The sequence below is a fragment of the Hylaeus anthracinus genome, unplaced genomic scaffold, assembly GCF_026225885.1.
Source record: "Hylaeus anthracinus isolate JK02 unplaced genomic scaffold, UHH_iyHylAnth1.0_haploid 11978, whole genome shotgun sequence".
In the NCBI taxonomy this organism is placed as follows: domain Eukaryota; kingdom Metazoa; phylum Arthropoda; class Insecta; order Hymenoptera; family Colletidae; genus Hylaeus; species Hylaeus anthracinus.
The window spans coordinates 3776166-3790834 of NW_026534326.1; the positions used below are offsets into that span (position 1 = coordinate 3776166).

The 14669-nt window shown below is 35.2% G+C and overlaps 1 protein-coding gene and 1 long non-coding RNA gene across 3 annotated transcripts in view; one reads left to right on the plus strand and one right to left on the minus strand.

Annotated features, from left to right (window-relative positions):
- Nucleotides 1-14669, plus strand: part of LOC128896830 (uncharacterized) — a 204818-nt gene that overhangs the window by 2260 nt on the left and 187889 nt on the right. The gene's annotated exons all lie outside the window — the stretch shown is intronic.
- On the minus strand, nt 16-11909 carry LOC128896842 (uncharacterized). 2 transcript variants are annotated; one of them, XR_008462148.1, is made up of 6 exons: nt 10473-11909; nt 10335-10403; nt 9380-9789; nt 8855-9045; nt 7898-8522; nt 16-1164 (listed from the first exon to the last, which is right to left on the minus strand). It is a non-coding gene; the product is annotated as an uncharacterized LOC128896842 (long non-coding RNA). The 2 variants fall into 2 exon arrangements; XR_008462147.1 differs by having other exon boundaries at nt 7898-9045.

Sequence of the window (14669 nt, forward strand, 5' to 3'; positions counted from 1 at the left end):
CAGAGCGCTCCAACGGTATTCGCGTGCTCTAATTGGTCAGTGTTATCTGTTAATATCTCCTGAACGAAGCCTCGGACAACATTTTCGCTAAGGAAAAAGTTGTTTCAAATCACCTCCCGAACCACCTCTTTGAATGTGTTACAACATTTTTGGGATACCCTGTATATTGGTATATTCGTATACTAGGTACACCCTGTATATCGGTATATTCGTATAATAGGGACACAGAAATGCGACGCCCCCAAAAATCTGGCGCCCCCCCCCCCCCCCTCTCCTAACGCCGACCCTGATACCTCAATATCGTCGACAGGAGATAGGGTCTCACTTGATATTATTCAATTAAAGACCGACGTTAGCGGAAAACAATACTTTATTATAAAATTCGGTGATACAAACTGGTATGCGCGCGGTAAAACTGATAACTACCGGATGGAAAACTAGGGCCATTTATGGATTTCGGAAACTGGACTTTGGGGTATAACTGTATGAGAAAGGAAGGAGAGTTTGGAAGCTGAAGGGTCAGGAATGAGTAATAGCGAAAAATATTTACTATGAGTGTATAACAGTACGTTTGGACGTGTTTCGTCAGGTTTCTTTTATACCATTTCAATCTTATATTATTAATTATATTATATTTACAAGTTTCTCACGTGTCTAATTTATTCACCACCCTCGATCATCCCAAAATCTACATACATGTATTTTTTAATTAAATTATAGATTTAATATTTACAAATAAATTTATTATATATAAATATATATACATAAATAAATGATATTTCGAATAATATCACTTGAAGAGTTCCCAAGTTTGATGTTCCAGCAATCCAAAATAAGTTGAAGCAATGTTTCTTCAGATTAGCATACTTGGAACTTGATTGAGAAAGTGATGCTTGAATTCCGGATAATTGAGCTTCGATAACGTGGAAAAGGTTAAGAACCACCGACTTAATCGGTCAAGGCTTATCTCGTTCGACGTATTTACCCGTTACAAAACGAACGACCTAGCCAGACGGTGTGATTAACGTGCGCACAGCTGATCCGGTTTAATTACGTCCAATCAATAAGTTCGGAGTGGTTCCTCTCAAGGTTCGATGCATTTGAATCCCACGCTTCGAGGGCTTTGGACGGCCTTCGCGGTTCCTGGATTTTAGGTGAATGAACCTGCAAGCATTATATTCGTGTTACTACATTTTACAGTGATAAAGAGTGAGTGTCGATGGAGAGAGAAACAAAGTTTTGTTTTCAGAACACGGTACTTATTCGATGGTTATTGATTTGCGGTTTAATATTAGGAATTTTTAAATAAGTTGAATGGAGTCTGGCCACTATGGGCGTTTCAGCGCACGGCGAGCATTTGAACTAGTAGCGCCACATGGTGTAAAGCATTCAGAACTGTAGGACATCTATGAAATATTATTATGATGTATTTGGAGCATTCTACTTCAAATCGGACGGTTTAAAAGATTTTTGCTTTTGATTTCTTAATTTTATGGTATTTTTTAGTACCCCACAAAAGAGGCTTCCTTGTAAATTTTGAGATTTTTTTGACTATTAGTTCAGAAAAAATCGAATTTTCAAAAAAACGCTCTTTTTTCTTTTTTTTTTCTTTTTATAACTTTCTTAATAATGGTCGAAATTCAATTTTCTTTTTTTCAAAATTTTCGTTTTCAGATGCCCTCTACAGAAGCAATACAAAGAAATATTTAAAGTGTTTTAGCCGCAAACTTCGAATTTGGTATCAGAATTGTAACACTCGAGATGGCGGATCCAATATGGCCGACATATACAGGGTGTCCCAAAAGTCAGGGAGGAGCCGGAAATGGGGGGTAGCTGAGACGATTCTGAACAACAATTTCCTTTGCAAAAATGTCGGATGGGGCTCCGTTAAGGAGATATTAAGCGAAAACCCCGACCAATCAGAGCGCGCGTAGACCGTTGGAGCGGCCGCGGTAGCGAAGGCTACGCGCTGGCGGCCGCGCCTGTACGCGAACAAGTGACTCGACGTGCATCGAAGGACATTGACGCAGCCGCCTAGCGCCGTAGCCATCGCTACCGCGGCCGCTCGAACGGTCTACGCGCGCTCTGATTGGTCGAGGTTTTCTCTTAATATCTCCTTAACGAAGCCCTATCCGACATTTTTGCAAAGGAAATTGTTGTTCAGAATCGTCTCAGCTACCCCCAATTTCCGGCTCCTTCCCGAATTTTGGGACACCCTGTATAATTAATTATTTTTGCAAAGGAAATTGTTGTTCAGAATCGTCTCAGCTACCCCCCATTTCCGGCTCCTCCCCGACTTTTGGGACACCCTGTATAATTGAAAAGTTACTAGATTCTCATGAAACTTAGTATTTATGACTTAGTTGAGTCACAAACTTTGAATCTGATATCGGAATTCCAAAATTCAATATGGCGGATCCAATATGGCCGACTATATGATTATTAATATTGATATGATTTATTAATTTTTAATTCAATCTTTTAAATAAAATAGCAATGCTAGAGAAAAGAGAAATACTCGTCGTGTAATGGCTCCAACATCGCTGGTTTATTTAAAAATTCTGGATAATAGGTATTTTGATATTATTTGTATGTATTCCAAACTCAAGCCTACACTTTCATCAATTCTAATTACCTTGAACTGTGTGACATTACAATCGTTTGATTTACATATTGAATAACATATCGCTTGCGGCATAGATTGATATAAAATTCATTGACCGAACGTTAACCACAGTAATTACAAATATTTACGACGTAGGCTAAACACTTCCTTGAGATTACGAAATGGCAGCGACAGGTTGCAGAACGTCCACTTGTTATGCGCGGAATGTTGTTCAAAAGTGAACAGAAACGAATAAAACGAAACAAGTTCCACAAGGTCAAACGAAATCGACACTCATTATTTAAGTTTTTTGCTCGTAGTATTTTGAAAAGTCAAGAAATGTCGTCTGGATAGTTGAGATACACGATTGACATTAATGATAAATAATTAGCAATTGTAATTATATTTTTAATGAATATATAAATTGCAATTATATTTTTAGATCTTCACATTTAAAGATAATTATTCTGTTTCTTTATGATATCTTCAATAATCTTGGGAATTTAACATTTATGGTGAACATATAAATTATACACACGTATTATTATATAATAAAGTAAATTTGGATCAATTATTGCTATAAGTGAATGCTACATGTAAAAACAATTATACAAATTATAAAACAACACGGGCATTTAAAATCAGACGACTGCAGCATTATGTTCGAAAAGAAGATCATATAATAAATTAATCTACTCTATTATAAATTCAACGTGAAATGTTCGATAACATTTTTAAAACACGTTTAAAATAAATTGAAATAAAACAAAGGCTGTGAAACCCATCAGAAATCCATTTAGATTACAAACATCAATAATCAGGCAAAATATATTTTCGATCTTTCAAGCGCGATAGATTTGCTCGAATGTAAACAAAATACGGGCGCAAATCCACCGTGATAATTAAAATACGCGTGTGAAAGTAGCAACACGTGGTAGCTTCGTTATAACGCGAAACAGCGTTTAATCCAACGACGAGGTAATCCACGAAACGTGTGACAATTCTGCGGAGTACGTGGAATGAATCGACTCATAAATAAACAAAACCAGGAACCAGTGTTTCGAAGACAATAAAATAATAAAATAATCAAAGAAAATAAAAACAAACGTGAAGAAAATAGGAGAGGTTAAATTGATAAACAAATTGCATTGCCTTCGTTGAATTACTGTGAAAGAACTCGCTGTACGATATATAATAATTAAATAAAAAATAAAGAAAACTATGGCGAGAAAATGTTGCCTGTCTTGTAGTTTTGTCGCACTGCGTTTCCTTGAACGATTTTAAATTCCAATCTCCACTTAACTTGAAATCTTTATGTGGATTCTATTATACAGGGTGTCCCAAAAATGTTGGAAGTCTTTGAATGGGGTGATTCGGGAGGTGATTTGAAACAACTTATTTCTTAGCAAAAATGTTGTCCAAGGCTTCGTTGAGGAGATATTAAGGGAAAACCCCGGACCAATCAGAGCGCGAGTAGGCCCCGGTAGGCGTGGGCTACGCGCTAGGCGACCGCCCTCCGCCGACATACTCGCGCTCTGATTGGTCTGGGGTTTTCCGTTAATATCTCCTCAACGAAGCCACGGACAACATTTTCGCTAAGGAAAAAGTTGTTCCAAATCACATCCACCCTGTATATACAGGGTGTCCCAAAAATGTTGTAACACCTTGAAAGGGGTGGTTCGGGAGGTGATTTGAAACAACTTTTTCCTTAGCGAAAATGTTGTCCGAAGCTTCGTTAAAGAGATATTAACAGAAAACCCTGGACCAATCAGAGCCGGCGGACTGCCCGCGGTAGGCGTGGGCTACGCGCTAGGCGACCGCCCTCAACCGGCATCCTCGCGCTCTGATTGGTCGAGGGCTTTCTTTTAATATCTCCTCAACGAAGCCTCGGACAAAATTTTCGATAAGGAAAAAGTTGTTTCAAATCACCTCCCGAATCATCCCTTTCAAGGTGTTACAACATTTTTGGGACACCTTGTACATGATAGATTGCATGTATTAATTAAAAAATTGTACCAATATTTTCGTTACTGTAGAATAGAATATAATTAAATTGTAATATTTAGTAAAATAATAACTGTCGTATAATTTTGTTGCACTGTGTTTCCTTGCACAATTCTAAATTCTAATCTCCGCTAGAATATTATCGTTACTGTAGAATGAAATATAAATGGGGCATTCCACGCTAAATCGGACGGTTTAAAAAATTTTTTTTTTATTTTAATTTTTTGGTATTTTTCGGTACCCCTCAAAAGAGGCTTCCTGGTAAATTTTGAGATTTTTTTTATCACTGGTTCAAGAAATATCGAATTTTCAAAAAACCGCTCTTTTTTGTTTTTTTGGTCATAACTTTCTTAACAATGGTCGAAATACTATTCGTTTTTTTTTCAAATAAAAAAAGAACTTAGATTCGTGTAAATGTTTCATCGACTCGCAGCTCTAAAAAAATAGTGAACGAATGAATCCACGGTCCTCGGGAGAAGTGTCGCTGATTGTCGTGAAATTCGTTGCAGTTTTCTTGGACAATAAAAGCTCTATCCTTCTTGAGTTCTCTGGAAGCTCTTTGTTCTAAAACAGTCACGTCCCCCGAGACGAACGGCGAAAGACACAATGAATGCCTTTCATTCCCGCGATTTATCACAATGTTGCATATCGTCGGTGCACCAGTCAATGCGGAATAATGCTCGACGATGTGCTTTTATAATAACGTGCAAAGATGATAGAAACACGTGCGCATAACGAGTGGAAAGTTAATGAATCTACTTTTGTCAAGCTATTAATTTTCATTAGCATTCGAGGGATGGCAAATATAAAATTGCATAGTCTGGAAGGATAAAGATGAAACATTTTGGTTAGTATGGTAATGTTAATAAATAAAAATGTATGTGTTGTATATGATGGTACGTGGAGGATTAAATTACTGAAAATAGAATTAGGGGAGGTTGGTGGTAATTAAAAAAAGAAAGGATGCCTATTTATGGCATCAGATAATATTTCTAAACATTAACATCATTGTTCAATGTCGTTCAAGGGCATTTATTATCCTTTATTGTCATTCAATGTCGTTCAATCATTTTCAGTGTCATTCAATGTCGTCCAATGATTTTCAATGTCATTTATTGTCATTCAATGTTGTTTAATGTACGTTGAAGAACATTTAACCACATTGATCGATATTGAACAATATTGAACAACAGTGAATTATGTACGTTGAACAACACTGAAAGACATTCAACAACATTGAACAATATTAAATAATATTGAACATATTGAACAAAAATTGAACAATATTAAACAAACAGTGAATTATGTACATTGAACAATACTGGACGACATTGAACAATACTAGACGACACTGAACAATATTGAAGAATATTGATCAAAATTTAATAATATTGAAGAAAATTGTACGTTGAACAACACTGCCGTTGAACAACATCATATGGTACATTCAACGACATTGAAGAATATTGAAGAATATTCAACAGTGAACTATCATTGAACGACATTGAATGACAATAAATGGTAATAAATGACATTGAACGACATTGAATAACAATAAATGATAATAAATACCAAAACTGTCAAAACTGACGCTCCCATACATGGATGCTTCGAAATTTATAAAAAAATCTACTATAACAAGCCTGCTGATGTTTATGCAGAATCATACATTTCACAGTTACATTACAAAAATTTAAACTTAAACCCCTATCCTCTCTTCTAAACTATACAACATTCAGCAGTCCAATTATACTGTAATTAATTTTCCCGTTGCGCATTTACACGCATTAATAAACACTTATAAATTAAAACCCAGAATTTCAGAATAGCGCGATGCTTTCTGCTGCGGCGTAATATTTTCTCTTCCGGTTTCGTTCTTTGAGCGTGGTTTCATTACGTTCTCCAAAAAGGCAAAAAAAAGGAATTTCGCCATTTTGTTGGTGCCCGGTTTGTGTAGGAGCGTTCACTTACACGAGGAGATACGATGCGGACGTGTACACGTTAAAGAGGGATTAGTAGGTACATGAAGAGCGAAGTTGCAAGGGATTACGTAGAACGGGTGGTTTAGCAAATACGCAAACGTGCCCGCAGTAGTGCAATATCGGCCCAGCTCTTATGAATCATTGAATTAGAAATGCGACTTTAATTTGCAATTTGTCAGTCTGCTTATGATCGCTGTGACTACATAGGAATCGTTTTCGTATCACAATTAGAGAACTTTTAAATGTTGCATGATTATGGTCAATGTCCTCAGATGTCGTTCAATGTCGTTCAATGTTGTTAAATATCCAACGTACATAGGTCACTGTTCAATTTTGTTCAATATTCTTCAACATTGTTCCATTTGATTCAATTTGGTTCGATTTTGTTCAATATTGTTCAATATTATTCAATTATGTTCAATATTCTTCAATATTGTTCAATGTGATTAAATGTTGTTCAACGTACATAAGTCACTGTTCAATTTTGTTCAATATTATTCAATATTATTCAATTTTGTTCAATACTATTCAATTTTGTTCAATATTAATCAATTTTGTTCATTCTTCTTCAATATTGTTCAATGTGATTAAATGTTGTTCAATGTACATAGTTCACTGTCCAATTTTGTTCACTTTTTTTCAACATTATTAAATTTTGATCAATATTCTTCAATATTTTTCAATGTAGTTCAATGTGATTTAATGTCGTTCAACGTACATAGTTCAATTTGGTATAATTTTGTTCAACATTGTTCAATATTATTCAATTATGTTCAATATTCTTCAATATTGTTCAATGTGATTAAATGTTGTTCAACGTATATAGGTCACTGTTCAATTTTGTTTAATATTGTTCAATTTTGTTCAATATTCTTAAATATGGTTCACTGTTGTTCAATGTGATTTAGTATTGTTCAACGTACATTGTTCAATTTTGTTCAATATTCTTAAATATGGTTCAATGTCATTGAATGTGGTTAAATGTTGTTCAACGCGCATAGTTCACTGTTGTTCAATATTATTAAATTTTGTTCCCTATTCTTCAAGATTGTTCAATGTCATTCAATGGCCTTCTGTGTATTCTAATATCGTTCAATGTTGTCCAATGTCCCTTTATATTTCTTTACCGTTGTTCAATGATGTTCAATCACCCCACCACAACATCAAATAAATTATATCGACAATATTTTATGATATAATTGCTACCCAATTTCAGTCCACTTGATACTGCTACTTGAAAGCTTCATTAACCACTGAAGTGTTTGTTCTGAGTATATGACCAATTAATCTATTTTTACGTACTTACAGTGCTAAAATTATGTTTGGATTCATTTGGAATAAAAAGCACACCTTATAACCGACGCAATAGCTTGTTAAGTGGCTGATATTATCTCTGACGTCGTCGCAGTACAAGTTAACGCTTCGTTACGCCAACGCAGTTAGCTTTAGTAATCATTTTATAAATACGATGTTCCTGTATTTCTTTTAAATCTTCTCTGTACTTCATCGATTACTTCCAACCGAATTATACCTATTATTGGGTTATCTGGTTTCTTTCTTTTAGAGAAGATTGCTCCAGTCGGTGCTTTGAAGACGGGACTCTTTGTTTTTCTTGAATTTAGGGAGTCTCCTAGAACTTTTGGAGCCTTGTTTCTTCCAACTAATATTTACTTCGTTCAATTATTATTTTTCTTATTATATGTATGATTAAATCATTAATGTATGATTAAAGAATTAGTATTTATAAAAGCAGATTTCCAATTGATTTTATCTTTTATTAATTTTTATGGAATTTATTAATTTCATGAATCATATTTATTTTATTTTGTTTGTGTAGAGTCTTTTAGAGAAACTTATTTTCATTATATATAATCAGTTAATTGAAGTGATTATCTATGTATCTTTATTTACGTATTCGTGAATTTTCTGTTCTATTTTTGGTCAAAGGAAAATTATATTTTATGATTAGTATTATTTTTCTTTCCTAAGCACTACGGACTCACCTAATTAAAATATGATGAAATTAATAAACAAAATTAAGTTCCTTACAGATTAAAATTTTGTATACTACTATAGTAACTAGGTTCTTTGAAATATAAGATTTTTAATTGAAGGTTAAATTAATAACAGCACTTGGAATCATTATAGTTTACACCTGGTTTTTGTATTTTCATTGAACTTCTTAATTTGTATAATTTTGTTTACAACAAAGACGTATCATATATTAATACAATTTGTCCTTTGCTTTTAAAATAAAGGATACGAACTATCAGTACACTTTACTGCATTATTCTGAATGAATTCTTCATTCATATTATTCATCAATGGCGTAAACACAATTTTCTTCAATCATATTATTTTTCAATAGTATAAACATAATACTTTTCATTAATAATTGTCCTTAGTGGTATAAACATGATTTTCTTCAATCATAATCTTCTTCAATTTACTGTCCTGAAATAAAGTATGAGGAAATTAAATAAAAATTACCATACAAACCCTGATGTTGTAAACACAATCTTCTTCATTAATTTCAAGGTAATCCACCAACAAAACAAAATAAAAATTAAATACACGTCGCGAAACTCTTCATAATTTTCAGAAACATGCATTAAAGTCTCGAACAGATTAAAAAACAATGCTTGGAGTAATAACCTTATCAATTTAACTTTCCAATTCACAATTATCAATTGCAATTTTATGACAAAACAAACTGACAAACTCCCAATTAACAATTAAATTCTGCAAATTATAATATAATCTTTATTGATTAAATATCGACACCCACCAGCGTGTTTTATCAGCGCTAATCAGTTTGTTATAATTGTCTCCGGAAGTGAACCAGTAATGGAAGCATTTAACATTGAATGATCAACATTAGCATCACGTTTCAAGGTTACGAGATCATTGTGAAGTAGTTGCATTCATTTTATGATGTAACGCTATGCATAAGCGTGCAACGTACGGACAGTGCCGTAATAAGCACGTGGGCTTTGATATGGGCATTAAAATTTTGAAATAAGCTTTCAATATTCAAATTTGTGATGACACAAATGGTGATTTTATGAAAAACATGCTTTATCAAAATGCTCTGTATGTATCGATGCCATTTTTGGCAAGCTTAAAGCACTGTTCTGGTTATTCGAAGTGAGTAAAGCTTGGACCCATTCCTCTAGAAGTTGAGGATTGCTTGGAACCCTGAGAAATATAAATATGTATCTTTCCTTGATGGTACAGTAAAATGGTTAACCCTTTGCACTCGAGAGGAGACTCTCTAGGTGACTCACTAGGTTTTCTTTAGGTTTCATTTCTTTGGAACTCGAAGTGCCAATAAAATAATTACCGTTGAGGCAAAGGTGACCTGATTCTCAGATCTCAAATTAGAGATCTCATTTTCGAAGTCAATATAATCTTAGCATTCGTGGGAATAGAATGCTAAGAAAGCATATCGAGTTGCTGGTAAATACCAGAAAAAAAGGCCTCGAGTGCAAAGCGTTAATGATTAAAGGCAGTAATCATGTTGATTAAAAATAATATGTATATACAATATATGCAATATGTAATTATATGTAAATACATTAAATATAAATAATAATTATAATTATGTAAATAATATACAAATATAACAATATATACAAATTAAATATGAATGTAAGGCAGAAAACCCATGCAATTATATAGTAAATAATAAGTACAAGATAAACTAGTTTTTGAGGTTAGGTTAATACAAATTTACAACTTACATATATATAATGATACAAATTTCGAATCTCTTGCTTTTTTTGCTTTATATCTTGTGTTTTTGCATAATTCTACCAAAACAATAAAGAACCATTGTTTCAGTTCTTGCACTTTATATCTTATATTTGTATATATCTTACTCTGATTGCATGTTCCACTCAGTCCCAATCCCTATCACGCAGTTATGAGTGATTATTAGTTCTTAATTTGGCCGCTTTTGGGACATGGCGTCGCTATCGGTCTTGGAACGCAGAATTGCCACGGGCCCTTCGTGGACTCGTTACGGCACTGCGTGCGAACACCTCGAGGTCCTCGCGGAATTAATGCGGTGCATCGTGTACGGTTACGCAACCGCCACGAAAGGTGAGTTGCACCGTTCCGTGGCACTCTGTGACATTAATGTGTCACGGTTGTTGCTACCGGCAATGTCAAGGGAACGTGTATGAAATTTACTCGGCTGCATCGGAATATTGTGCCGCGTTAGTTACGCGGGACACGTACTTACAGACCACGACATTTAGTTCCATCGAGTGACGCCTTTGTAGGTGAAACTTCTACTCTTGAAACGAACAGAGTGACAGGCACTATTTGTCACGACGGTAATTCCATTATTCGAATTAACAGCCAGGCACGAGTGTTCCTTTAAATTAAAGGCTTTAATATAGAGGAAGGACGCGCCGAAGATCATAGCTACATTCAACGATTTCTTTCTTCGAAGTTAATTGATCTTTTTTTATTTTATTTTATTTCTTTATTTTATAGTGAGATTTTTGTTGATTATATCCCCTTTTCCTGTTAATATTTTCATTTTTTCTCATTATCTACATTTTTTTTTTATATGGATTTATTTTACGCCGCATCTACAGCATGAATAAAAGTTTAATTAGAAACGAATTCGATTGGGTTTCTGATTAATTAACGGTGTTATGTACTACTGTAAAGTTTGGTCTCCTTAAAGTAATTGATGGTATTTTGCACATGTTTCTAGGAATATTAGTGCTATTTCTAGGTTTAGATTATTTTTCCACTCTTATTTTTATTATTTTATATATTGTAGATTTCGTAATGGTTGCGTTATGAATATTTGATTAATTTAGATTTTAGGTATTCTTTAAAGGTAAATATTTAAATGTTTATTGCAATTGTGTTTTAGATGTAATGTAGGAACGTGATGAAGTGTTGGAGACTTTGTAAACAGTTTTTATTAAATATACAAATGTCTAATTGAAACTATATACAGGGTGTCCGAAAAATGTTGGAGGTTCTTGAAAGAGATCCGGGGGGTGATTTGAAACATTTTTTTCCTTAGCGAAAATGTTGTCCGAGGCTTCGTTAAGGAGATATTAGAGAAAACGTCGGACCAATCAGAACGCGAGTACGCCCGCGGTAAGCGTGGGCTACGTGCTAGGCGACCGCCCTCCGCCAGCATACGCGCACTCTGATTGGTCAGTGTTTTCCGTTAATATCTCCTTAACGAAGCCTCGGACGACATTTTCGCAAAGGAAAAAGTTGTTCCAAATCACCTCCACTCTGTATATACAGGGTTTCCCAAAAATGTTGTAACGCTTTGAAAGGGGTGGTTCAGGGGGTGATTTGAAGCAACTTTTTCCTTGGCGAAAATGTTCTCCGAGGCTTCGTTAAGGAGATATTAACGGAAAACCCCGGACCAATCAGGGCGCGAGGGCGGCCGCCTAGTGTGTAGACCACGCCTACTGCGGGCGTTCCACCGGCATCCTCGCGCTCTGATTGGTCCGGGGTTTTCCGTTAATATCTCTTTACCGAAGCCACGGACAACATTTTCGCTAAGGAAAAAGTTGTTCCAAATCACATCCATCCTGTATATACAGGGTGTCCCAAAAATGTTGTAACACCTTGAAAGGGGTGGTTCGGGAGGTGATTTGAAATAACTTTTTCCTTAGCGAAATGTTGTCCGAAGCTTCGTTAAAGAGATATTAACAGAAAACCCCGGACCAATCAGAGCCGGCGGACTGCCCGCGGTAGGCGTGGGCTACGCGCTCGGCGACCGCCCTCCGCCGACATACTCGCGCTCTGATTGGTCCGGGGTTTTCTGTTAATATCTCCTTAACGAAGCCTCGGACAACAGTTTCGCTAAGGAACAAGTTGTTTCAAATCACCTCCTGCATCACCTCTTTCAAGGTGTTATAATATTTTTAGGACACCCTGTATATTGCGGTTCCTCCAACACAAGCAAGTAGCGGACGGTTGTTTCCTACACCAGGAAATGTTGTAACAGCTAATCGAACTAAATCACTGTCCAAAATTGTTGAAAAACTTGTTTTCCTAAACAAAAATTTAAAATAAAATATCTTGTATCCACTATTTTCATAATATGCTATTTTTATTCTATTTTCTAATTTAACTAAAATCCATAATCTCGTAATGTGTTATTTTCATTCTAATTTCTAGTTTTTAAATTTCATAATTTCTTAATAACCCATTCTCGATTTCCGTTATATTTGAGAGCGTTCTGTTTCTCTAACTGGAATCGATCTACATATTTTTGAGTGAGCTGTTTGCGATTATTGACATAAATCAGGCGACACGATAACTTCCTTTGTTACCGAATTTTATTGCAGGTTTAACGGAAACACGAATATAGCTGCGACGATAAATGCTACTTTACGTTTATAGGCGTTAATAGATTATAAAGATCACGTCCTGTTCCTCTATTGAGCGACACTCCTGTGTTTGACACGTCTGTTCCATTAGCAGATGAACCGACCGTTTTCTCGGATAAGTGTCCCCTAGGTGATCCTCCGATGTATTAGTTGGTCACTACTGAATACAATGCGTAAATAGTTGGGATAATTAGAGACGGAGTAAAAAAAATAGGAGTAGTACAAAGAAATGATAATAACGAATAACAATGGGGACATAATTTTCATATGAAATTGTTACTCTTGTAAATATAAAAAAACAAATAAAAAAAAATAAATAAATAATTTGGAATGAAATGACTTTTATGATCTTATTGTAAATAAATTTTCAACCATCTTCGCGTAAAGTTTCACAAATTGGATTCAACATTCTTTCTTAAATATTAACTACTACTTACGATTCCTTTTCTAAAAAAGAAATTATGATTCATCAAACTTTTCTTACCTAAAGAAGTACAGTTTTTAAACTTCACCGTCCATACTAGTAGCTACACAACTACGCGCGTAGATCTGCATTCTTCGCGTTATTTTCGCGATAACCCGGGCGTCGTAAATCCCATTGTTCCCTGTATAATGGTTGCCACTCACGATTGCGCAATTATAGTGCACGTAATGTCAAAGACAATCAGATTTCGTAGAAGTTTCCTGCAAGGGGTTCCTGTTGATCCACTTGAAGCCAAATGGCAATCAATTTTCCTCTGCGTTGGTGATGCAGATCGTGTTTGATGTCAAAGGAATTGAAAATCAGTGTAATTCGCGATTAAGAACGTTTTGTTAACGTATTTTAATTTTAAATTGTATGTAAACGAAATTGGATATCTTTGGAAATATTTGTAAATAATATAGAAATGTATAGAGAAACATTGTATATTTTTCTATAATGTCTTGGATGTTTATACAATCTTTATTATTACATTATTATCTATTATTATAAATTGTTATATATATAGAGGGTGTCACAAAAATGTTGGAGGTGATTCGGGAGGTGATTTGAAACAACTTTTTCCTTAGCGAAAATGTTGTCCGAGGCTTCGTTAAGGAGATATTAACGGAAAACCCTCGACCAATCAGAGCGCGAGTATGCCGGTGGAGGAGGGTCGCCTAGCGCATAGCCCACGCCTACCGCGGGCGTTCTCGCGCTCTGATTGATCCGGGGTTTTCTGTTATTATCTCCTAAACGAAGCCTCGGGCAACATTTTCGCTAAGGAAAAAGTTGTTTCAAATCACCCCTCGAACCACTCCTTTCAAGGACCTCCAACATTTTTGGGACACTCTATATACCTAGCTTTCTTATAAGAATACTCATTATTATTTTCAATAATACATTTTCTATCTATGTACAGTAATGTCACGTTGGGCGCACAAATTTGTATACGATAAGTGCACGGTATACTTCTTGAGTAGTCGAGTAGTTCGATCGCCGAATTTTGTATATCCTCTAATGTTTGCCGCCCGAGTTTCGTATATTCTCTGATGTTTGCCGCCGAGCGTCGAACGTAGACAAGGACAACGAGTAAAGAGTAGGAGGAAGCGAAAACACCGTTGTATATCGGTGAAACAATGTAATCCAACGATGAAACTTTCTTCTTATTCACTTTTTTGTTGCAAAACGTTTACCATCATATTCCTGACATTTTTCTAATTAAAATGAGGTCAAAC